The sequence below is a fragment of the Mus caroli genome, unplaced genomic scaffold (assembly GCF_978045245.1).
Source record: "Mus caroli unplaced genomic scaffold, Mus_caroli_1 scaffold_2, whole genome shotgun sequence".
Classification (NCBI taxonomy): domain Eukaryota; kingdom Metazoa; phylum Chordata; class Mammalia; order Rodentia; family Muridae; genus Mus; species Mus caroli.
In genome coordinates this window covers 123,468,173-123,494,630 of record NW_028227257.1, presented here as the reverse complement: position 1 = coordinate 123,494,630, position 26,458 = coordinate 123,468,173, and the positions used below count along the sequence as shown (strand labels likewise).

General features: G+C 42.0%; 1 long non-coding RNA gene and 2 other non-coding genes across 3 annotated transcripts in view; 1 reads left to right on the top strand and 2 right to left on the bottom strand.

The window, feature by feature from the left end:
* Nucleotides 1-9,545, bottom strand: part of LOC110307984 (uncharacterized) — a 59,474-nt gene extending 49,929 nt beyond the window's left edge. The window contains exon 1 of the long non-coding RNA XR_002379493.2: nt 9,459-9,545. This is a non-coding gene — a long non-coding RNA (uncharacterized LOC110307984). The remainder of the gene's footprint in view (nt 1-9,458) is intronic.
* Nucleotides 9,546-9,881: 336 nt separating this feature from the next.
* Nucleotides 9,882-9,953, top strand: Trnaa-cgc (transfer RNA alanine (anticodon CGC)). The gene has a single exon. It is a non-coding gene; the product is annotated as a tRNA-Ala (tRNA).
* A 244-nt stretch (nt 9,954-10,197) lies between these two features.
* On the bottom strand, nt 10,198-10,268 carry Trnag-gcc (transfer RNA glycine (anticodon GCC)). The gene has a single exon. It is a non-coding gene; the product is annotated as a tRNA-Gly (tRNA).
* Between the last annotated feature and the right edge of the window lie 16,190 nt (nt 10,269-26,458).

Genomic DNA, 26,458 nt, shown 5'->3' with positions numbered 1-26,458 from the left:
CGAGTTTTACAGCCTTCCTAGTGATCCTAATATGCGGTCAAGATTGAGACTCACCCACTTAGTGTTAGCTTCGTTTATGGCCTTAGCTGCCAGGGAAATCATCTGAAAATTTTTAGAATACTGCTGTGAGGAAAATGGAGAGACTTGGGCACTGGGTACAAGTTTTCAGTTATAAACTGAATAAGTTCTGGGGTTTAAAGTATGGCATAAGCTTTGATGGATATGTTAATGAAAATGCAGTCATGATATTACATGTATGTATACCACACCATCACATTATACATGGACTGGTTATCAAATATTGGCATGTGAATGTGTGAACACACATGATTTAGAAGGCACAGCTGCTGGATTCATCCTTAAAGAATCACACTCAGCTGGTCAAGATTTGGGCACAAGCAGACAACTGGTTTTGGTTTTGGTTTTGTTCTGTTTTTCAAAAGCTGTCCCTGTGAAGCCAGATTCCAAGGCACAGTCAGGAATAAGGAGGGAGCACCACTTCCTAGACTTGGGAGTGGACACAGTAACTCGTAGCTGGCTCTGAGGGAGGGATGCACAGTGCCTGCCAGATCGTGAGTGCCAAGAACGGAGGCAAGAGAAGTGAACACAGTACCAGAGACAAATCCCACTTCCTTCAGGAGGAGGTTTGAGCTGCTTCTAGTGGCACAGGCCTGAGATTCAGCTCTTTGGGAAACTGAGGCAGAGGAATTGAAAGTTCAAGTTCTGTCTGAGCTACAGAGTTCATGGCCATCCTGAGCAACTTAGTGAGATCTTCCCCCTCCCCCTCCAAAAAAAAAATAAATAAATAAAAGGAAAAGAGGATTTGGGATGCATCTTGGTGTGTTTTTGCTGTTGTGGTTTGGTTGTTTGGTTAGATTGCTCGGGCTTTGTAAATGCTATATAGTTAGTGATATTTGATCAGCCTTTTTAAACCTGGGGCACTTTTATTTGCATACGAAATGGAAGTGATCCAAAGAGTTTTCTGGAACATGACTCCTTTTTCATCTCTCCACCAACCACAGTAGTAAAAATGGTCCAATAAGTTCAAGCTATCCACTTGGGCCAAGCCAGACCAGTGATACCACATCACAGCCTCGGCTGGTTTTAGAGCCAGGGCTCATTTGCTTTATCAGGTGACTCTCCAGGGGCTTTGGATCTGTGGACTTGGAGAAGGAGCATTTAAAATGAGGCTTCCTTGGTCTTAACTCTGAAATCTTCAGAATTACCGAGAGCCTAGCTTGCATCGTGTGCCTATTCTATTATCCACACACTCAGGGGTAGACAGGAGAATTGTCCCAAGTTCAAGACCAGCCTAGGCTAATTATCAAGCTTCTGCCTTAGAAGCCAAAACAAACCAACCAACAAACAAACCAGAATTGATTGAGAAAAAAGGGAAGGCTTCTTCAGGTAGTAGCTAAATTGGCAGAAGGTTGAGGAAAGGAATCCTAAGGAGAATTCCAGAGCAAGTTGCTAGAAAAACATGTATCGTCCCCAGATTCCCTACTGAAACCCTTGGGGTAGAGACTGACTCTGGCTCCAATTTCTGATTCAGAATCAGTTTAAGAAATGTGTGCTCCGCTCTTCCGGCCGGACCAGCACCAGGGTAGCTAGAGCGCAGGGTCGGCTGACACCCGCCAGCTCCCACGACCCCCTCCACAGGATTCTGAGACTGCTGGTGAGTGGAACACAGCTTCTGCTCCAGTCCAATCACGTGGGACCTGAGACTGCTTTGGTTGGGGAGGCAGAAATGCGGCCTGAATAGGGCCACAAGCCTCTCCGGTCAGAAAAGCGCCGGGGTAGCTAGGGCGCAGGGTCGGCTGACACTCGCCAGCTACCCACAACACCCGCCACAGGATCTTAAGACTTCTGGTGAGTGGAACACAGCTTCTGCTCCAATCCAATTGCGCGCGGGACCTGAGACTGCATTAGTTAGGGAAGCAGAAAACCGGCCTGAGTAGGACCACAGGCCTCTTCCGGCCGGACCAGCACTGGGATAGCTAGAGCGCAGGGTCAGCTGACACCCGCCAGCTACCCACGACCCCCGCCACAGGATTTTGAGACTGCTGGTGAGTGGAACACACCTTCTGCTCCAATCTTTAAACAGTGACAACGACAACAACTAACCCCAGAGACTACCAGATGGTGAAAGGTAAACATAATAATCTTACTAACAGAAACCAAGACCACTCACCATCATCAGAACCCAGCACTCCCACTTCGCCCTGTCCAGGGCACCCCAACACACCGGAAAAGCTAGACACGGATCTAAAAGCATATCTCCTGATGATGGTAGAGGACTTCAAGAAGGACTTTAATAACACACTTAAAGAAATACAAAGGAACACTGGTAAACAGGTAGAAGACAGTAAAGAGGAAGCACAAAAATCCCTTAAAGAATTGCAGGAGAACACTGCTAAAGAGTTACAAATCCTTAAAGAAAAACATGATAACATAATCAAACAGGTAGAAGTCCTTACAGAAAAACAGGAAAACACATCCAAACAGATGATGGAAATGAACAAAACCATACTAGACCTAAAAAGGGAAGTAGACACAATAAAGAAAACCCAAAATGAGGCAACACTGGAGATAGAAACCCTAGGAAAGAAATCTGGAACCATAGATACGAGCATCAGCAACAGAATACAAGAGATGGAAGAGAGAATCTCAGGTGCAGAAGATTCCATAGAGAACATCGGCACAACAATCAAGGAAAATGGAAAATGCAAAAAGATCCTAACTCAAAACATCCAAGAAATACAGGACATAATGAGAAGACCAAACCTACGGATAATAGGAGTGGATGAGAATGAAGATTTTCAACTCAAAGGACCAGCAAACATCTTCAACAAAATTATAGAAGAAAACTTCCCAAATCTAAAGAAAGAGATGCCCATGAACATACAAGAAGCCTACAGAACTCCAAATAGACTGGATCAGAAAAGAAATACCTCCCGACACATAATAATCAGAGCAACAAATGCTCTAAATAAAGATAGAATACTAAAAGCAGTAAGAGAAAAAGGCCAAGTAACATATAAAGGCAAGCCTATCAGAATTACACCAGATTTCTCACCAGAGACTATGAAAGCCAGAAGATCCTGGACGGATATTATACAGACACTAAAAGAACACAAATTCCAGCCCAGGCTACTATACCCAGCCAAACTCTCAATTAACATAGATGGAGAAACCAAAGTATTCCACGACAAAACCAAATTCACACATTATCTCTCCACGAATCCAGCCCTTCAAAGGATAATAACAGAAAAAAACCAATATAAGGACAGGAACCACGCCCTAGAAACAACAAGAAGGTAATCCCTCAACAAACCTAAAAGAAGACAGCCACAAGAACAGAATGCCAACTTTAACAACAAAAATAACAGGAAACAACAATTACTTTTCCTTAATATCTCTTAATATCAATGGACTCAACTCCCCGATAAAAAGAAATAGACTAACAAACTGGCTACACAAACAAGACCCAACATTTTGCTGCTTACAGGAAACTCATCTCAGAGAAAAAGATAGACACTACCTCAGAATGAAAGGCTGGAAAACAATTTTCCAAGCAAATGGTATGAAGAAACAAGCTAGAGTAGCCATTCTAATATCTGATAAGATTGACTTCCAACCCAAAGTCATTAAAAAAGACAGAGAGGGACACTTCATACTCATCAAAGGTAAAATCTTCCAAGAGGAACTATCAATCCTGAATATCTATGCTCCAAATACAAAGGCAGCCACATTCATTAAAGAAACTTTAGTAAATCTCAAAGTACACATTGTACCTCATACAATAATAGTGGGAGACTTCAACACACCACTTTCACCAATGGATAGATCATGGAAACAGAAACTAAACAGGGACACAGTGAAACTAACAGAAATTATGAATCAAATGGATCTGGCAGATATCTACAGAACATTCTATCCTAAAACAAAAGGATATACCTTCTTTTCAGCACCTCATGGTACCTTCTCCAAAATTGACCACATAATTGGTCACAAAACAGGCCTCAACAGATACAAAAATATTGAAATTGTCCCATGCATCCTATCAGATCACCATGGACTAAGGCTGATCTTCAATAACAAAATAAATAATAGAAAGCTAACCTTCACGTGGAAACTGAACAACACTCTTCTCAATGATACCTTGGTCAAGGAAGGAATAAAGAAAGAAATTAAGGACTTTTTAGAGTTCAATGAAAATGAAGCCACAACATACCCAAACTTATGGGACGCAATGAACGCATTTCTAAGGGGAAAACTCATAGCTCTGAGTGCCTCCAAAAGGAAACTAGAGAGAGCACACATTAGCAGCTTGACAACATACCTAAAAGCACTAGAACAAAAGGAAGTAAATTCACCCAAGAGGAGTAGACGGCAGGAAATAATCAAACTCAGGGGCGAAATCAACCAAGTGGAAACAAGAAGAACTATTCAAAGAATCAACCAATCAAGGAGCTGGTTCTTTGAGAAAATCAACAAGATAGATAAACCCTTAGCCAGACTCACTAGAGGGCAAAGGGAAAGCATCCTAATTAACAAAATCAGAAATGAAAAAGGAGACATAACAACAGATCCTGAAGACATCCAAAACACCATCAGATCCTTCTACCAAAGGCTATACTCAACAAAACTGGAGAACCTGGATGAAATGGAGAAGTTCCTAGACAGATACCAGGTACCAAAGTTGAATCAAGATCAGGTTAATGATCTAAACAGCCCTATATCCCCCAAAGAAATAGAAGCAGTCATTAATAGTCTCCCAACTAAAAAAAGCCCAGGACCAGATGGGTTTAGTGCAGAGTTCTATCAGACCTTCAAAGAAGATCTAATCCCAGTTCTTCACAAACTATTCCACAAAATAGAAACAGAAGGTACTCTACCCAACTCATTCTATGAAGCCACAATTACTCTGATACCTAAACCGCAAAAAGACCCAACAAAGATAGAAAACTTCAGACCAATATCCCTTATGAATATTGATGCAAAAATCCTCAATAAAGTTCTTGCTAACCGAATCCAAGAACACATCAAAACAATCATCCATCCTGACCAAGTAGGTTTCATCCCAGGGATGCAGGGATGGTTCAATATACGGAAATCCATCAACGTAATCCAGTATATAAACAAACTCAAAGACAAAAACCACATGGTCATCTCGTTAGATGCAGAAAAAGCATTTGACAAGATCCAACACCCATTCATGATAAAAGTCTTGGAAAGATCAGGAATTCAAGGCCCATACCTAAACATGATAAAAGCAATCTACAGCAAACCAGTAGCCAACATCAAAGTAAATGGTCAGAAGCTTGAAGCAATCCCTCTAAAATCAGGGACTAGACAAGGCTGTCCACTTTCTCCATACCTATTCAACATTGTACTTGAAGTCCTAGCCAGAGCAATTCGACAACAAAAGGAGATCAAAGGGATACAAATTGGAAAAGATGAAGTCAAAATATCACTCTTTGCAGATGATATGATAGTATATATAAGTGACCCTAAAAATTCCACCAGAGAACTCCTAAGCCTGATAAACAGCTTCGGTGAAGTAGCTGGATATAAAATTAACTCAAACAAATCAATGGCCTTTCTCTACACAAAGAATAAACAGGCTGAGAAAGAAATTAGGGAAACAACACCCTTCTCAATAGTCACAAATAATATTAAATATCTTGGCGTGACTCTAACTAAGGAAGTGAAAGATCTGTATAATAAAAACTTCAAGTCTCTGAAGAAAGAAATTATAGAAGATCTCAGAAGATGGAAATATCTCCCATGCTCATGGATTGGCAGGATCAACATTGTAAAAATGGCTATCTTGCCAAAAGCAATCTACAGATTCAATGCAATCCCCATCAAAATTCCAACTCAATTCTTCAACGAATTAGAAAGTGCAATCTGCAAATTCATCTGGAATAACAAAAAACCTAGGATAGCAAAAACTCTTCTCAAGGATAAAAGAACCTCTGGTGGAATCACCATGCCGGACCTAAAGCTTTACTACAGAGCAATTGTGATAAAAACTGCATGGTACTGGTATAGTGACAGACAAATAGACCAATGGAATAGAATTGAAGACCCAGAAATGAACACACACACCTACGGTCACTTGATCTTCGACAAGGGAGCTAAAAGCATCCAGTGGAAGAAAGACAGCATTTTCAACAAATGGTGCTGGCACAACTGGTTGTTAACATGTAGAAGAATGCGAATCGATCCATTCCTATCTCCTTGTACTAAGGTCAAGTCTAAGTGGATCAAGGAACTTCACATAAAACCAGAGACACTGAAACTTATGGAGGAGAAAGTGGGGAAAAGCCTTGAAGATATGGGCACAGGGGAAAAATTCTTGAATAGAACAGTAATGGCTTGTGCTGTAAGATCGAGAATTGACAAGTGGGACCTCATGAAACTGCAAAGCTTCTGCAATAAGACAAAAAAACCACCAACAGATTGGGAAAGGATCTTCACCTATCCTAAATCAGATAAGGGACTAATATCCAATATATATAAAGAACTCAAGAAGGTGGACTCCAGAAAGTCAAATAACCCCATTAAAAAATGGGGCTCAGAACTGAACAAAGAATTCTCACCTGAGGAATACCGAATGGCAGAGAAGCACCTGAAAAAATGTTCAACATCCTTAATCATCAGGGAAATGCAAATCAAAACAACCCTGAGATTCCACCTCACACCAGTCAGAATGGCTAAGATCAAAAATTCAGGTGACAGCAGATGCTGGCGAGGATGTGGAGAAAGAGGAACACTCCTCCATTGTTGGTGGGATTGCAAGCTTGTACAACCACTCTGGAAATCAGTCTGGCGGTTCCTTAGAAAATTGGACATATTACTACCGGAGGATCCAGCAATACCTCTTCTAGGCATATATCCAGAAGATATCCCAACCGGTAAGAAGGACACATGCTCCACTATGTTCATAGCAGCCCTATTTATAATAGCCAGAAGCTGGAAAGAACCCAGATGTCCCTCAACAGAGGAATGGATACAGAAATTATGGTACATTTACACAATGGAGTACTACTCAGCTATTAAAAAGAATGAATTTATGTAATTCCTAGCCAAATGGATGGACCTCGAGGGCATCATCTTGAGTGAAGTAACACAATCACAAAAGAACTCACACAATATGTATTCACTGATAAGTGGATATTAGCCCAAAACTTAGGATACCCAAGATATAAGATACAATTTGCTAAACGCATGAAACTCAAGAAGAATGAAGACCAAAGTGTGGACACTGTGCCCCTCCTTCGAATTGGGAACAAACACCCAGGGAAGGAGTTGCAGAGACAAAGTTCATAGCTGTGATGAAAGGATGGACCATTTAGAGACTGCCGTATCCAGGGATCCATCCCATAAGCAGCTTCTAAACGCTGACACCATTGCATACACTAGCAAGATTTTGCTGAAAGGACCCAAATATAGCTGTCTCTTGTGAGACGATGCTGGGGCCTAGCAAACACAGGAGTGGATGTTCACAGTCAGCTATTGGATGTATCACAGGGCTCCCAATGGAGAAGCTAGGGAAAATACCCAAGGAGCTAAAGGGATCTGCAACCCTATTGTTGGAACAACATGATGTACTAACCAGAACCCTGGAGCTCTTGTCTCTAGCTGCATATGTATCGAAAGATGGCCTAGTCGGCCATCACTGGAAAGAGAGGCCCATTGGACTTGCAAACTTTATATGCCCCAATATAGGGGAATGCCAGGGCCAAAAGAATGGGAATGGGTGGGTAGGGAAGTGGGGGGCGCTATGGGGGACTTTTGGGATAGCATTGGAAATGTAACTGAGGAAAATATGTAATAAAAATATTAAAAATTAAAAAATAAACAAAAGAAATGTGTGCTCCTCCAAGGAGATGAAAGGGGTCTGCAACCCTATAGGTGAAACAACAATATGAACTATCCAGTACCCCCGGATTCCCTATCTCTAGCTGCATATGTAGCAGAAGATGGCCTATTCTGAGTTCGAGGCCAGCCTAGTCTACAAAGTGAGTTCCAGGACAGCCAGGGCAGACAGAGAAACCCTGTCTCAAAAAACGAACAAACAAAAACCAAAAAAAAAAAGAAAGAAAGAAAGGAAAAAAGAAAAAAAAAAGTGTGCTCCTTTGGTGTTCTTGTGGGAATCCTAACAGTGGGGACCACTTGTGGGACCCTTTTCTCCCTATGGGTTCCCTGCTCCTGTCTTGATGTGATGGTTTGTGCTTGGTCTTATTGTAGCTTGTTATACCATGTTTGGTCGATGTCCCTGGGAAGCCTGCTTTTATTTTTCTGAGGAGAGACTGACAGGGGTAGGGGAATAGGGGAATAGAAGGGGGAGAGGGGAGTTGGAAAGGAGAGGCTGGGGGAGGGAAGGGGAAAGCTGTTGTCTGGATGTAATATATGAGAGAATAATAAAAGAAAAAAGAAGAAAGAAAGAAAGAAATGTGTGTTCTAGTGTCTTGGAAAGGAATGCAGGGATATTCTTGGGTATAGAGCAAGCCTCCTTGATAACGGTCCACTGGTTTCTCCCACTTCTTTTTGAAACATTCCTTATTATAGCTGAATTAGATTCAAGTGTGGCTTTGTTCTAGTTAACAAAATCAGAGTTATCATTTGTTTAAATGGCTTTAAGTATACGTGGTCATTTGCTTATTCTTGACACAGGATGTAATTATGAAGCTGGTGGTTTACCCAGTGACTTTTGACGTTTTTCTGCTTTCTGATCTGCCTTTTGGAGGGCTGAACTGAGAACAAATGAAGGGCGAGGAAACTTCAGGCCTTCACGCTGCCGCAGCTTTTTGCCCTCAGCCTAACAGGTTAAATGGAAACGACCTGATGCTGCGCTGCCTACACCATATACCTACCCTGCTACCACTGAGCCTCACCTGGAATGGAATCAGTTTTAAATACACCTGGAAGAGATACACTCGTCTTTTCATTCATAGCCCAACGAATCATCTAGCTTGCATCCAACCAACTGGAACTTTAGGGCTGAGGTGTGGTTAGGTCAGGGAAGGTCAAGGACATTAAAAGATATATATATCAGTCAGTCCGACTGACCCAAGGTGTAAATAGAAAAGGAATGAAAAGCCGTCTAGAGCAGGTTCTCTACCCTATCTTAACATTTATACAAGTCTAAGCCACCAAGAAGGGGACAGCATCATTTTGTTTCAAGTTGAGAATCTTGCAAAGGAGGAGCAAATAGCAAAATCATTTTCTGCTGCAAGAGTTGACTGTAGCCTCCATCTAAAAGAATCTACGGGCATTTGGTCCTCCAAACAGCAGAGCATAAATGTTAACGTCACTAGGTAAACCATAGATTTTACACAGCTTTCCTGAGACATAGGGGGTTTCCAAAAGTTCAGGGTACCCAGATAAATCCACAAAAGTTTTAAATGCAGAGACAGGCATATACAGCAACAAGTCTCTTGAGTCACCTGAATGGTGTCCGCAGTTCCTTTCTTCTGGCCCAGCGAACTATCATACTTGTAGAGGACCCAGTCTGTAACCTAGCTGAAAGAAAAGCTCAGAACCTATGCTACACGCCAGGAATCTTCGGCGCCTGCGCAGTAGGATCAAGGAGCTGGGCTGCGCTCGGTCCCGCCCCTCTGGCGGTTCAAGGTTCCGGGCTCCAACTGGAACTTGGCATTGACCGCCTCGTTGCGACTCGCCTGGCCGCTGAGTTTAGCTGCGGGCTCCCTGCACGGGGTCGGTTCAGATGCACCACGAGCAGAGCCTGAAAAAGGAGTACAGAAAAGAAATGCATTGTGGGATCTGCTAAAGTCAGACTGACTCCTTGGTTTAGAGGAGCGTTGAGTTCTTCGTATAAGTAGGCATATGGAGAGGACAGCTTCTGGCTGGGGGATGTAGCTCAGTGGTAGAGCGCGCGCTTCGCATGTGTGAGGTCCCGGGTTCAATCCCCGGCATCTCCAAGCAGCCGTGATTCTGTTTTTCATCCTTTCTCACTGAAAACATTTTCACTTGTACATTTTGCCCACCACTAGAGCATCGAAAACCGGAAACAAAAAGGCCGTGAAAAATCTGCAGTGTGAAAAACTCACTCTAGTGATTGTTGGGAAAACAAGTGAAACGAAATGCTAGGAAGGAAAATTCATAGTTTCTTTCTTCATTAATGTTAATATTTTAGAAAAACAAGATTTGAAACAAAAGGACAAGTGCATTGGCCGGGAATCGAACCCGGGCCTCCCGCGTGGCAGGCGAGAATTCTACCACTGAACCACCAATGCAAGCACACTTCAAGCTGTTCTCTTATACTATACTACGATATATTTCCACATGAGCAATTCTCGTGTCAATTCTGTTTTTATATATATTTAAAAATCAGAAAAAGAAACAGAATTCTTTTGTTGTTCTCCTTAAGTTTTTAAATCTCACTTACATACATTGTATTTGAAGATAGTTCCACTGATCACAGAATCTCAGGGCAGAAAACGTTTCTACACGTATCATTGAGCATGGCACAGAGTTTTAAATTCAACGATTGTTAAATATTGGCAAAATATTAACATTTTAAAATTCTTACTATTCTAACTTTTGTTAAACTGTCTGAGGGTTTTGGGGTGGGAGTTTGTGTTTATTTGGTTTTGTTCTTGGCAAAGAATGCAAGTGTATGTAGATTTACTCTATATACAATTATATGATCACCAGCCTATTTTCAAATATGATCTCATTTATATGTGTGTGTATAATATATATACAGACATATGTGTGTGTATAATATATGTGGATATAATATATAATGGATGGATATATATATATATATATATATATATCCCATTTTGATTTTATTTTGTTTTGTTTTTCGAGACAGGGTTTCTCTGTGCTGTCCTGGAATGTTGTAGACCAGGCTGGCCTGGAACTCAGAAATCTGCCTGCCCCTGCCTCCCAAATGCTGGATTACAGGCGTGCGCCACCACTGCTGGTTTTCGAGACAGGGTTTCTCTGTGTAGCCCTGGTTGTGCTGGAACTCACACTGTAGTCCAGGCTGGCCTTGAACTCAGAAATCCACCTGCCTCTGCCTCCCAAGTGCTGGGATTAAAGGCATGTGCCACAGCGCCCAGTCTGGCCAATTATTTTAAACAGTCAGAAAAATGGAAATATTTTTAGGGATTGGAAATAGAAATGAGAATGAGGAATTAGAAACTTTGACACAACTTAAGTTATTAGGAGAAAACTGAACTGTCATATTGACCCCCACAGAACTGGGACGTATTACTTACTCTGGCCAAGTGACCTGAGTTCTGTAGATGGTTCCTGCTTCGAGTGTGAAATGACACTCTCGGGATCTCTTTCAGCTCGTACGATGAGTCTGAACCTTCACCTCATTTCCATGGAAAGGGGCACTGCCAAAATCCAAACCAGGGTATATAAGGATAAAATAACAGAAAGAAATGAGGTCATGGAAATATTGTTCAAGGCAAAGACATGCTTGTAATTCATAGAAGACTGTGGATTTAGATAGACATCATTGGCCTCTTTACTTTTGGAAGGAAAATTCTGACATTTTTGAAGGACCTCTGACTAGCTAGGAAAGATTCCAGGAAAAATAAAATAGAATAAAATACAAGCCACACTAACAGTTTATGCTAGCAGTTACAGAGGCTTGGTGAGTTAGCTGCACGTGGACTTCATCCTAGTGAAGTAAATTACTGCAACTTAACAAAAGATGAAGCTGAGGCGTGTAGGGGGAAGATTGGGGCCTGGCCACTATTTCATCCAGTGTCTGAGAGCTTAGCCAACTGCCCAAGCTATCCATCTGAAATATGGGTCTGTAACTCAGGATGTTATCCATTAAGAATGGTTGAGCGCAGATAGAGAAAGGTTATAAACAGCCACTAAAATAATGTGAGGGTTTATACATTGATAAAGTGTCCAAGGAAGTTTGAGTATGGGGATAAACAGCAGAACTTGAAGTTAAAAAAATTATAGAATCACAAATATTAAATATATATATATATAAGATATTAGAGAACAGGAAAATCTAAAAATCCAATCCCAAGTAACCTGAGAGAGAGCAAGGTCAGGCCATTTTACTTTGAATATAGTTTGTTTTTGCCAATGAGCGAAATGGGGCAGAAATGTGGTTTAAAATATTACAGTTGAAAGGACTTGGCTTGCCAGAGCTGTTCCAAGCCAGTGAGGAAAGCCATTGCTTCCTTGCCTTGCACCAGCTTAAACCACTCACTTATTAGCATTTACTTATTATCTTGTAAACCAGAAATTTAATTGAGGAGAGAGAGGGAACATTTTGACATCTTCTTTATATGTGTAATCCAGATTGACTACACAGTCAGTGTGTGTGTGTGTGTGTGTGAGAGAGAGAGAGAGAGAGAGAGCTTGCAGATGGAGGTGTAGTGTGGTGATGTGGCATGTTGTGATCCGGCCAGTAAGTAAACGGAGAGATATTAAGGCAGATGGACCAGCAAGGGGAAGAGTGGAGAGAGAAAGAGAAACGGAAAGAGAGAGAGAGACAGAGATGGAGAGAGCATTGTGCTCATGTGAAATTGTCATAATTGAAGCCCCATTGTTTTTGTTTCATTTTATGAAGAATAAAAAGGTGGGGACTATGACTCACACCTGTAAACCCAGCTCATAGACAGATGAAGCAGGGGGATTGCCTCAAACTCAGAGCAAAAGGAAAAAAGAACAGAATTACTAGAAAGGGTGTGTGACCGTAGGAGTGTCTTAAGAGGAAAGTGGTGATTCGGGAGCTAATGGGTAGGAAATTGAGAATATGCCCCCGAGGGGGTGAGGGCAGTGGATCCCAGGAGAGCCAGAAGAAAGGCTGCAGTAGGCAGTGATTTGGCTATCCGTGTGATCAAGCATGCAAATATCACAAGGCTGCTGGACTGTGCCTAAGGGTGGGAATACACTCACACTCTCTTTAGTCTGGTCTGCTCTCTGATCCACAGAGACTGTCCCCCACTGAGACTGAAAGACAGGAAGAGAAAGCACAAGAAAGGCAGGAAATTGTGAAATGTTACAGAATGTCTTTGACAATCCTGACCACTCTCAGTGGAACGGACCTGGGCTTTTGTTGCAGCAGAAACATCTTTGGGTGCTTGCTCAAAGTACCAAGAATGGAGTTGGCTTGCCACTGGGACACATTTAGGCTTATACCATCTGAGAGAAAGAAGGGAGGGAGGGAGGGAGGGAGGGAGGGAGGGAGGAAGGAAGGAAGGAAGGAAGGAAGGAAGGAAGGAAGGAAGGAAGGAAGGAAGGAAGGAAGGAAGGAAGGAAGAAACAGAAGTAGTTGGTATAATATACCAGCAAAGCAATGCCTTTTTTTTAAGCTGTGAGTGATTGTATTGATTTAATACACGCAGCTTATTTCTGTCCCAGGTTAAAAACTAGCCCTGGGGAAATGGAGAAGCCTGTCATTTGGATTGCCCTTTACTGGCTGGGAATTAAATCATTACTTATTCCATTTTAGAATCACAAGTAGTACCCTAAGGCCTACTTTCCTAAGGATGAAAATCAGGGCATGGAAATGAAGAACCCAGGTATAATTCTCACGTGCAGATGCTGAGGACGTGGAGACAGTTCCTGGAAGGCAGTCATTGCACAGTCATCTGCTTGCATTTTCCAGTTCTCCAGCAAGTCTGACTGGTCAACAACTCCGAGCTTCTGTCTTAAAAGGAATCTGAATCCTCCTCTTCCTCCCCATGCCAGTCTCTCCTACTCTGTGCAGACAATTATCACCTTGGTCCCTAGGCTGAAAACACAGCATAGCCTTCGTCATGCTATGTGCAGCTGCTAGTTGACTTTTCTCTCTCCCTCACCTATTCCCCCTCTTCTCCATTGTTCCTTTGTTATTGATTCTAAAGCTGAATTATTTTCCAAGCACTACAGAGGATATGGAATGGAATGGGGGTGTGCCTGTGAATACACCATCCTTTTTTTTTTTTTTTTTTTTGTGAGCACTTATTCTAAGAGTCTAGAGTCTCAGTGCAACATGACCACTACCATCTCTTAGAAAAAATAAAATGTTGCCTGCATTACCCAAGGCTCTCTTATTCCCAAGTCATGTGTAATAGTAATTTTTCCATTACTCTTTCCTAAATAGTATCCTAAGGTCAAGTTTCCTAAAAATCAGAATCAAGGCATGGGGGTGAAGAATGCAGCTGCAACAAGAAGATGTGTGAAGATGGTGAAAAGTGCTTTTCATACAGGCTGGTCATTCCTTCAGCCTGGTCCTTGGCAGACAACTCCTAATGTTGCATGGTAAGAACAAGGCTGTAGGCAACGCTTTGGACGAGCGCCATTTTGGATGATTATAACACATTCCTGCAAGTAAATTTGCTGAGGGGAAAGTTGAGCCTTTGTTTTTAAGACAGAATATCCCTGTATCTCCCTTCTGGCCTTGAATTTGCAGAGATCTGCTTGCCTCTGCCTCCTGGGTGTTGGGATTAAGGACATATACTGCCATGCCAGGAGTAATCTGAATACACAGTATAGAATTATAACACTGAGAAATCTACTCTTTCCACATTTGTAATATCTCATTATGTTGGTTGTTCTGCCTTGTGCTGTAATAAACACTTTGCCCAAAAGCAGCTTGGGGAGGAAAGGGTTTATTCCAGCTAATAGTGCATAGCCCATCACAAAAGGAAGTCAGAGTAGAACTCCAGACAAAAACCTAGAGACAGGAACTGAAACAAAGGCCATAGAGGAGGGCTGCTTACTGTTTGGCACATGTTTATCTACTTTTCTTATACTTCACAGGACCACCTACTCAAGGATGGCATCACTCATAGGGAGCTGGGTTTTCCTTCATCAACGAACAATCAAGAAAATGCTAGACCATTTGGGTTCCATAATGAAGGCACCACCTCAGTTGAGGCTTCTTCCTTCCAGAAGACTCTGGTTTGTGTCCAGTTGCCAAAATCAACCCACACATTAATCATCCATGCCTAAACTTCAGTGGTTTGCAATTTCAACCATTTTCCTAAATTTTGATAGATTCCGGGGGGGGGGAGTTTCGTGAATGTGTAGCATATGAGGTTGAACTTATTTCATTGTCTTCTGTAGTCATGTTGCAGTTCTTAATATTTAAACAGATCTCTTTGTGTTTTCATCTTGCTAAAGACCATCCATGCAAATTAGGTGGGCCAGTCCTCTTCAGACTGTCCAAGTGCTAGCTCCCCTTTCCTATTGCAACCGCCCATTCTTGGTTCCATCTCTCATGCCTCCAGTGCTATCCACAAGGCTGTTCACTGTGCTATTACTTGTGATAACCACCTCAGCATCCTGTCGGAGAGTAAGAACATGCATCATTATGGTGCTCAAATGGATTTGTCTATAGTTATTTGTCTATATCTTAGAGCAACATGAGAGTTTTCAAAAACCTTACCCAGTGGATAATATGCACTATGAGATAAGAGACATAGAACACTAAAGTTGACAGTTTAAAATCAATTCCATAAAATAGCACATGCTTTTCCAGGCCAGATATAAACAATAGGCTACCTGTGCACTATTACACACAAAGATAGCTTCTCGAGTGGCAAGGAGATGTGATGAAGATATGAAGGAGAAGTAATAAATAATTGGGCATGGTAGTATTTACCTTTAATCCCAGCATTCAGAAAATAGAATCAGGCAGATCTCTATGAATCTGAGGTCTGTCTACCTACATAGTGAGTTCCAAGTCATCTGGGTATACATAGCAAAACCTTATCAAAATCAATCAATCAATTAATCAACCAACCAATCAAAGTGTACACACACATTCACACACAAAATAAGAGAGTCTGTGGCCTCATGATAATAACCTATCATGAATAAGAGTGTCATTAGGTTACCTCTGTGTGCAACAAATGAGTTGCCCCAAAAGAAGAAAAAGGATGAAAATTTTTAAAAAGCAAATGCATTGTGATAATTACATGTCAGCTTGACTGGTTTTAGAATCACCCAGAAGATGTACTTCTGGGAGTGTCTGTGAGGATCTCTGCAGAGAGGTTTAACTGAGCGTGAAAGATAAACCCTGGTCGCCAGTGGCACCCTATGAGATGGGGCGGAGAGCTGACGCCAGGATACCAGACTGAATAAACAAGGCAAAGGGAGAAAGCAGGCTGAGTGGCAGGCCGCACTGACTGCGCAGGTGTATGGAGTCCTGCCAGCATCCCAGAGTCCCATGCCTGCCCCATCACACGCTCCCCCACAAACTGCGAAAGTAGAAACCTTTCTTAGGTTTCTTCCTTCGGGTGTTTTGTCACAGCTTATGAGGAAAACTGCGCACATATAGCACAAGACTCTATTGATGGACCCTCTGTTGTACAAGGGTTCTCACTTCTTTACTGAGTTTCTGGAGCTTTTATTAGCAATATATTAATAATATATTAGCAAATTTTGCTGCTGTTCCCTTTTCCTAAGCTTCAGCAATAGTCTTGGATCCTGTTAAAATTTAGCCCTTAACTATTTAGTGCTTGTACTTTGTTGCTGTCGCCTAATCTTCTCCTAGCACATTGTTCTTGTAATCAAAGAAACTGATGTCTTCTAAGGCAAGGTCTTCTTCCTACACAGACACTCCCTGCTGGCCTCACACTCAAGAGTCTCATGCCTCCACAGCGCTGAGCTACCACTGCACACGAACACTCAACAGCTGGAAAGCTTATCAAGATGTTTTGTTTGACTCCCTCTCATAATTCCTAATGCAATATTGATGTAACGTCTATCTAGCCAGCATTATCAACTGAATATATAAAGTCGGCTATCAATACTCATCTATAATAACAATCAATCCTTTGATAGAAAAATCACAAAAAGACAAATAAAAAGACAAAACAGATGCCCATTCACAGGTCACAGAGGTATTAGCAGGGGCTGGGCCTTTCGGCCCTGATTTTTCTTCTATTAAGTCGAGGTAACAGTCTGCCTTTACTGAGTTTCTTTAAAAAATAAAAAATAAATTGGACATTTCCTATTATCTATACAGGTTTTAAGTTCTATATGTATTATCTTTGTACTAATACAGACAATCCGTTATTTGCAACACTTGGGGACAAAAAAAGGAGCCCCTGAGGCTGGGCTTCATAGTTCGACTGAAAAACAACAGTAAACAAGCAAGCAAAACCAGGGACTGTGGATACAGTTCAGTGGCTGTGTGCTTGCTGCACATGTCAGAGGCCTTGGGTTTGCTCTCCATCACTGAAAGGAAGATTCATCGGATTATAAATGTACTGCAGTGTCAAAGCTAAGCTCGGTTTTCAAAAACACTTACCTTCGAGCATTTTCCTTGGTAACTTCCACAGCTCCTGGTCTAGTCCCCAACTCTTTTGTTTTTTTCAGTGTGTGTGTGTGTGTGTGTGTGTGTGTGTGTGTGTGTGTGTGTGTGTGATGTTTGCGGAGGGTTCACTTTACTTACCATCTGAGGATACAGGATACAGGCCTTTGTGACAAGGGAGAGGTGAAGCCTGGGAAGTGGCTGCTCCTGTTTCATCAACACTCAGGAAATAAAGGATGGAGGCTCTGGCTCTCTAAGTCCAGAAACTCCATGTGGTGATTTAGGAGAAGGAAGCTACCTCAGACTGGGAGATGGCTCAGTGGTATAGTCCTTGCCTAATACAAGATAGCATAACAAAAAGCTGAAGCAAAAAGCTATATCTCTGAGTCTACACACATGGAACAAAACCCACAACCAGTTGTTTTCTAGATTGTTATGCACCATCCCCCTGGAATATCATTATTGTGTCTGTGTTGTATTTTCCTTCTAATGGTCACACGGTAAGAAAGTCAGGCTGGAATCTGGTAGGAAAATTGGATTTTAAGCATGGGAATATCATTGAAAATTAAATGGCATATGTTCATAAAATATCTAATATTTTCACCTTCATTATAGATATATATATATATTTTCATCATAGAAACTCAACAGCCTAAGGGTATAGCTGTCCTTGGATGGCTGCCCCCCTATTCCATAGTAAATATCTTTAGCCTCTTTTCATATTATAATATTACTGGTAAAGAGGGTTAACAAACCCTCTGCTATCTGCTTAGTATGTATATATATATATATATATATATATATATATATATATATATTCTGTTTATAATGCACCTTAATGATATTTTACATTGTTTGGATGTTGCCAGGTTAAATTTAAAATGTATAATATATGCGTAACATATGAAACAAGTACAGGCTCCCTCCCCAGAGGAGAATTCCCCTCCAAACCTATTCGTTCACTCAACACTAGAGAATAATCATGAAAACAATACTGAGTTGATCTATCAGAGCTGCCGCCACAACCTGCCAATGGACTATATGACTAATGAACTTGAATTTATTTCCCACAGTTCTGGAGTAAGGAATTCCAAGCCTGGAGCTACCATAGTCCGTTTCTTACGCCAATCCTCTCCTCAATTACAGAGTGATGAGTTCTTGTATCATGGCAGAAGGAGTGGAGGAAGACTGGGATCCTTTTGTAAAAGCACCATTTACTTCCATTCATCAGGGTTTCGTCCTGTGTGACTAGTACCTCATCACTATGGTCAAGTATTTGACCAGAAGCAAAGGAAGAGAGGAAGTATTCATTCTGAGTCATGGTTCAGAAAACACATTCCATCATGGTGGGGAAGAAGTGGAAGCCACACTGTGGTAGGAAGAGCATGGTGTGGCCAAGTTCATCATGATGTCATCTTATCACTCAAGAACCAGAGAGTACTGCACTAAAAACAGAGTATGTCTACACTCCTCCAGGTCCATGACAGTGGGCCTCCATCTGACAGCTAGACTCCATATCAAAAGGTCCTAAGCCTTCCCAGATAGAACCTACCATCAGTTGGTAATCAAGTTGTCAAACAAGACCTCACCTTCTGTTTTAGTCAGGGTTTCTATTCCTGCACAAACATCATGACCAAGAAGCAAGTTGGGGAGGAAAGGGTTTATTCGGCTTACACTTCCATACTGCTGTTCATCACCAAAGGAAATCAGGACTGGAACTCAAGCAGGTCAGAAAGCAAGAGCTGATGCAGAGGCCATGGAGGGATGTTCTTTACTGGCTTGCCTCGCCTGGCTTGCTCAGCCTACTCTCTTATAGAACCCAAGACTACCAGCCCAGGGATGGTCCCACCCACAGGGGCCTTTATCACTAATTGAGAAAATGCCTTACAGTTGGATCTCATGGAGGCATTTCCTCAACTGAAGCTCCTTTCTCTGATAACTCAGCTGTGTCAAGTTGACACAAAAATAGCCAGTACAATTGACCCCTTGTCAACTTGACACACAAACACATCACTAGTAAGCCTCAACCCTTACATTCTTATTCATCCCCAAGATCTAAATAACTTTAAAAGTCCCACAGTCTTTACATATTCTTAAAATTTCAATCTCTTTAAAATATCCATCTCTTTTAAAATCCAAAGTCTTTTTACAATTAAAAGTCTCTTAACTGTGGGCTCCACTAAAACAGTTTCTTCCTTCAAGAGGGAAAATATCAGGGCACAGTCACAATCAAAGCAAAAATCAATCTCCAACTGTCCATTGTCTGGGATCCAACTCACGATCTTCTGGGCTCCTCCAAGGGCTTGGGTCACTTCTCCAGCCATGCCCTTTGTAGCACACACGTCGTCCTCTGGGCTCCAGATGCCTGTACTCCACTGCTGCTGCTGCTCTTGGTGGTCATCTCATGGTACTGGCATCTCCAAAACACTGCATGACCCCTTCAGTCCTGGGCCTTCAATTACAACTGAGGCTGCACCTTCACCAATGGCCTTCCATGGCCTCTCACAGTGCTTAGCCTCAGCTGCTCTGCATGACCCCTTCATGCCTTCAAAACCAGTACCACCTGGGTGACCCTTACTCATTACCAAGTCCTGTTGCAGAAGGAGTACAACCTTGCCTATCTCTGGAACACAGCCTTTTTGTGCTTTCAGAAAACACTTCCCAGAAGATGTCACCTCAACGATGCTGGTCTCTTCTTAATCACCGCTAATTTCTTAGCTCCAGCTAACCAGCATCAATAGTCCCAGTAATGCAAAGTTTTTGCTTTAGTAGTTCTGGTATCTTGTTAATCACAGCTGATTCTTCAGCCCCAGCTAACCAGAACTACAAAATCTTCACAATCAAAACAGCAACGGCCCTGAAAAGAGTCTTTAATTTTCCCTCTGAAATTTCACAAACCAGACCTCCATCTTCTGCACTGTTCTCAACATTATCTTCCAAGCTCCTACACAACATCTGACAGAGCTCTTAACAACGAATGGATCTTCAAGCCCAAAGTTCCAAAGTCCTTCCACAGTCCTCCCCAAAACATGGTCAGGTTGTCACAGGAATACCCCACTCCTGATACCAATTTGTTTTAGTTAGGGTTTCTATTCCTGCACAAACATCATGACCAAGAAGCAAGTTGGGGAGGAAAGGGTTTATTCGGCTTACACTTCCATACTGCTGTTCATCACCAAAGGAAGTCAGGACTGGAACTCAAGCAGGTCAGAAAGCAGGAGCTGATGCAGAGGCCATGGAGGGATGTTCTTTACTGGCTTGCCTCGCCTGGCTTGCTCAGCCTACTCTCTTATAGAACCCAAGACTACCAGCCCAGGGATGGTCCCACCCACAGGGGCCTTTCCCCCTTGATCACTAATTGAGAAAATGCCTTATAGTTGGATCTCATGGAGGCATTTCCTCAACTGAAGTCCTTTCTCTGATAACTCAGCTGTGTCAAGTTGACACAAAAATAGCCAGTACACCTTCTAATGCTATGACATCAAGGGTTAGAATTTCAACCTGTGTGTGTGTGTGTGTGTGTGTGTGTGTGTGTGTGTGTGATTTGGGGGAGGTATGCTGTAAACACTCTATACTCTTTTTACTGATAATATAAATCAGAAGGATGTGGGTTTTTTTGTTTGTTTTTTCGAGACAGGGTTTCTCTGTATAGCCCTGGCTGTCCTCAAACTCAGAAATCCACCTGCCTCTGTCTCCGGAGAAGGATGTGTTTTATCTATACCAGAAGCAGCACAATAGGAGCCTGCTTAGTGATGCTGGTACCTCCTAGGTCTCTGCTCCTAGATTGGAGTGCTTTTTATGTATATTCTTTGTTTCTTCTTCCCTATAGACCTATAACTTGGTCTTTTTCTGAATTTGGCTTTTCAACTTCTTTGCATCCTACTTTCTCTTCATCTGGTATATTTATCACCTTTAACACAAGACTGTCTAGATTCAGTTCAGCTGAGCTCCTAAAATCCCAGATTGACTGCTATTGGCTATTGCATGAAGATAAGGTAATATTTCATATAATTGATGTTTCTTTGGCAATTTTCCATTGAGATTTCTCTGAGTGTATTTATGATATGGTGGGTGAATTCATCTTTTGAGTTGTTTTGTAAATACCTTGATTCTTTTCCACACAAAGCATGAGTCATCTTAGAAATACAGACATGGCCGGGTGTGGTGGCGCACACCTTTGATTCCAGCACTTGGGAGGCAGAGGCAGACAGATTTCTGAGTTCGAGGACAGCCTGGTCTACAGAGTGAGTTCTGGGACAGCTCGGGCTATATAGAGAAACCCTGTCTCGAAAACAAAACAAGGGCTGGTGAGATGGCTCAGTGGGTAAGAGCACCCGACTGCTCTTCTGAAGGTCCAGAGTTCAAATCCCAGCAACCACATGGTGGCTCACAACCATCTGTAATGAGATCTGACTCCCTCTTCTGGTGTGTCTGAAGACAGCTACAATGTACTTACATATAATCAATAAATAAATCTTAAAAAAAAGAGAGAAAACAAAAATAAAAACAAAGAAATATAGATGTGAAAAGTGAATAAGATACCCTGATTGAAACTTCCAGCTTAACTTTGCTTGAGCCAACAACATGGCTGCACTAGCAAGGGATCACAAAGACATGATCAGGCTGGAACACAGACATGCCTTTAGTACATACCTTTAATCCCATACAATGATATCTAATTAAGGAACAGATAAAGTGACACATCAGAGAAAGATCTGACAGATCAAGTCAGAGATAGGATATGCCCAACTTCTTTGTATCCTATTCTCACCAGTACAGGAAAGAAAGTATATATAAGGAGCAAGAAAGGAGAGAGAGAGTTCAGTACCATTCAGTTCATTTTGGAGCAGTTGAGTTTGGTGCAGTTCAGCTCAGTTCAGAGCAGAGCAGTTGAGTTTGGGGCATTTTAGATTGTGGAGTTCAGAGGTAGTCTTTCCAAGCAGAGCAATTCAGTAAGAAGCCAAGAGAAGCCAACCTGAATCAGTTAGCTTAGAGAGGAGTTTGAGCCAGAACAGCTGAGTCAAATAAGCCAGCCAGAGTTCAGAAAGAGCTAGAAAGGGTGAGTTTATTCAGCAGTAAGTCTCAGAGGCTGAAATAAACTAGACCTAGGGAAGCAGACAGAGGCTGGAAGCTGAAACCTTCACGATCCAGGCTTGCAGAAGATTAGATTGTACGGAGCATAGAAGCTTCCAGGCTTAAGCCATGGGATAGTTAAACATGCTCTGTGCTCAGCCCAAGTCATGTATTTGTAAAGCTTGGTTATGGCTCTTATTCTATTCCTTCAAATGAGGAAGTAAAGGTCATATGCATTTAGACATTTGCCTGTGTGTTTGACTGCCACTTGTCCACTGCAAGGTTTTCACTGCACTTCTGTGCCATTTGGCTGTACTCTTTCTTGTAACATTCCTCACTGCCTTCTCTTGATTATGTGCTTTTAAAAAGGTCAACACTAAGCCAAGCAGTGGTGGTGCACGTCTTTAGTCCCAGCATTTGGAAGGCATAGGCAGGCAGACTTCTGAGTTTGAGGCCAGCCTGATCTACTGAGTGAGTTCTAGGACAGCCAGGGATATACAGAGAAACCCTATCTTAAAAAAACAGAAAAAGTCAGGCGTGGTGGCACACACCTTTAATTCCAGCACTCAGGAGGCAGAGGCAGGTGGATTTCTGAGTTTGAGGCCAGCCTGGTCTACAAAGTGAGTTCCAGGACAGCCAGGGCTATACAGAGAAACCCTGTCTCAAAAAACAAAAACAACAACAACAAAACAGAAAAAGAAAAGGTCAACACTACTGCTATTAGTTATTTAGAGACCTCAAAAATATACAATATCCACACAAAAAAAATGAAATTACTGGTGAAAAAATATTTCATTCAGTCAGTCTCTTCAATGTTTAGCAGACAAGCTATTTCCAATTTAATGTGTTTTTTTTTCCACGTCTAAAACTAATATGTAGTCTTACATACCTGTAATCCCAGTACTTGAGAGGCTGAGACAGGAGGATCACCACAAGTTAAGTAAGCCTGGGCTTGAGTTTAAGGTTAGCATTGAGTCTAGTTAAAAACAAAACAAGTGACCACCAAGGTAGCCCAGTGACTTGCTATCTTGATGCAGATATGATGACCTGAGTTCAATTCCTCAAGCCATATGGTAGATAAGAAGACCTGGTTTGTACAAGTTGGCCTCTGACCACACACAAAATAAATAAACGTGAAAAATTGTTAAGATATACATTTGTGGCCGGATGTGGTGGTGCATGCCTTTAATCCCATCACTTGGAAGGCAGAGGCAGGCGGATTTCTGAGTTCTGTCCTGGAACAGAGTGAGTTCCAGGACAACCAAGGCTATACAGAGAAACCCTGTCTCGAAAAACCAAGTATATATATATTTGTTTTATCGACTGTTTGAGTGATTTCTCCTTGTAGTACTCTTTATGGCCTTTAGGAATAGCACAGATATCCTGAGTCACACAAGTGCTCAGACTCGGTTGACCTTCCTGAATGGAAGTGTTTCCCTAAATCAGTTGAGAAATCCAATGATCCCATGAGGCTTACATTAGCTGTAGGAAATGCAGGCATTATCCATCAGACTTGGACAGTGCCACAAAACCAATGTAAGATGGTATAATGGTGAAAAGCACGGGGTTTAGCTAGGTGTGGTGGTTAGCATCTCTAGTCCCAATCCCAGTAAGGCTAAGGCAGAAGAGCTGCCATGAGTTAAAGGCCATCATGTGTTGAAACGGGAGTTCTGGGTCAAATTGAAACACAGTGAGAGAGACCCTGTCTCTACAACAACAAAATAAACACATTAACTGTCCCTGCGGGCTGCCCAAGTTGATATAATCCTGTCTCCATCCCTGACTGGTTCTATAACCTTGAGCAAGGTAGTTAGCATCTCTAGCTTGGTTTCTTGCTTGGCGTAATGACATACAATTGTATTGCCTTCACAGGTTGTGAGAAGGCAATGAGCTAATGCATATAAAACTCTCCCACTGTATCTGGTACCTAATAAGCTCAGAGCAGCAGATGTTAGCTGTTAAAACAGCATTGGAGAGGCAACACAGGGCTGTCTGCTTATAACAAGTATAAGGTCAGTATGCTATGAGCACAAGAGCAACACTAAGAAAAGAAATGATGTAGTAGCCACAAAACTGTTGCCTCCCTCTGCATAACTTCATGTATCCTTTTTGGGGTGTCACTGTTAGGGTTTCAATTACTGTGATAAAACACCATGACCAAAAGCAACTTAGCAAGGCAAGAATTTATCTCACTTACACTCTTACATAATTCATCATGGATGGAAGTCAGGAAGAATCTAGAGGCAGAAACTAAAGTAAAGACCACAAAGAAGTAGGTTTTATGGGCTTGCTCCTCATGACTTGCTCAGCCTGCTTTCTTTTAGCACTCAAGAGCAGTAGCTCAGGAGTGGCAGGAGCCAGAGCGAACTCTGTCCTTTCCCATCAACCATCAGTGAAGAAAATGTACCACAGGCTTACCCAGAAGCCAATGTGGTAGGGCATTTTCTCAATTAAGGGTCTCTCTTTTCAAATTACTGTAGTATGTGTCAAGTTGGCATAAAACTATCCAGCATAGGGGTTATTTTAGAAGGGTGATAGCATGCCCCTCAACAGAGGAATGGATACAGAAAATGTGGTACATTTACACAATGGAGTAATACTCAGCTATTAAAAGGAATGAATTTATGAAATTCCTAGGCAAATGGATGGATCTGGAGGGCATCATCCTGAGTGAGGTAACATATTCACAAAGGAACTCACACAATATGTACTCACTGATAAGTGGATATTAGCCCAAAAACTTAGGATACCCAAGATATAAGATACAATTTGTTAAATGCATGAAACTCAAGAAGAACGAAGACCAAAGTGTGGACACTGTGCCCCTTCTTGGAATTGGGAACAAAACACCCATGGAAAGAGTTACAGAGATAAAGTTTGGAGCTGTGAAGAAAGGATGGACCATCTAAAGACTGCCATATCCAGGGATCCATCCCATAATCAGCTTCCAAACGCTGACACCATTGCATACACTAGCAAGATTTTGCTGAAAGGACCCAGATATAGCTGTCTCTTGTGAGACAATGCCGGGGCCTAGCAAACACAGAAGTGGATGCTCACAGTCAGCTATTGGATGGATCACAGGGCCCCCAATGGAGGAGCTAGAGAAAGTACCCAAGGAGCTAAAGGGAACTGCAACCCCATAGGTGGAACATTATTATGAACTAACCAGTACCCCAGAGCTCTTGACTCTAGCTGCATTTCTATCAAAAAATGGCCTAGTCGGCCATCACTGGAAAGAGAGGCCCATTGGATTTGCCAACTTTATATGCCCCAGTACAGGGGAATGCCAGGGCCAAAAAGTGGGAGTGGGTGAGTAGGGGACTGGGGGGGGGGAGTGTATTGGGGACTTTTTGGATAGCATTGGAAATGTAATTGAGGAAAATACCTAATAAAAAAATTTAAAAAAAAAAAGGGTGATAGCAGAGGCAATGTCTATGTCGCGTCTTCAGGATGTTTGCATGATCACAGGGCACTTTTATAAGCATTTTGCTTTGTAAAAAAAACTCCCTTTGAGGGCTAGAGTAGTTGTAGGAACTGGCTGCTTTTCTAGAAGACAAGGGTTCTGTTCCCTGAACCTCCATGGGACAACTACATGACCAGTATCTCTGCTCTACAGATCCACTCTACTTTTCTGGCCTCTGTGGGTACTTGCACATGGGTGGTGAACAGATATACATACATACAGAAACTTTGATAAGTAATAAAATCAATGTTGTTAGTGGGATCGCATTTTACTCATGAAGGATCTGAGACTGAAAGATGGAGGCGATGTCTATGTCGAGTCTATGTCAAGAGGCTAGACACGAAGGCTTTTGAAATTCCAAGTTCCTTACTGTCTATAGAATTAAATGTGAATAAAGGAAAATGGCAAACGTGCAATGCAATCACTGAACCAGCGGGGAGGAGGCAACATGACTTAGTTTGCTCCAAATTCACTTACTTTTGCACGAATTGTTTTCATATTGAATTTTAAAGAGGCATTGAAAATGTACTTGGGGGACAAAGATAGAGCTTTTTTAGTTAATTGATTAATTAATAAATATTCTGGGGGTTTCTTGTTTTGTTTTTGTTTTTGAGGCAGAACTCACTATATACCCCAGGTTAGCCTTAAATTGG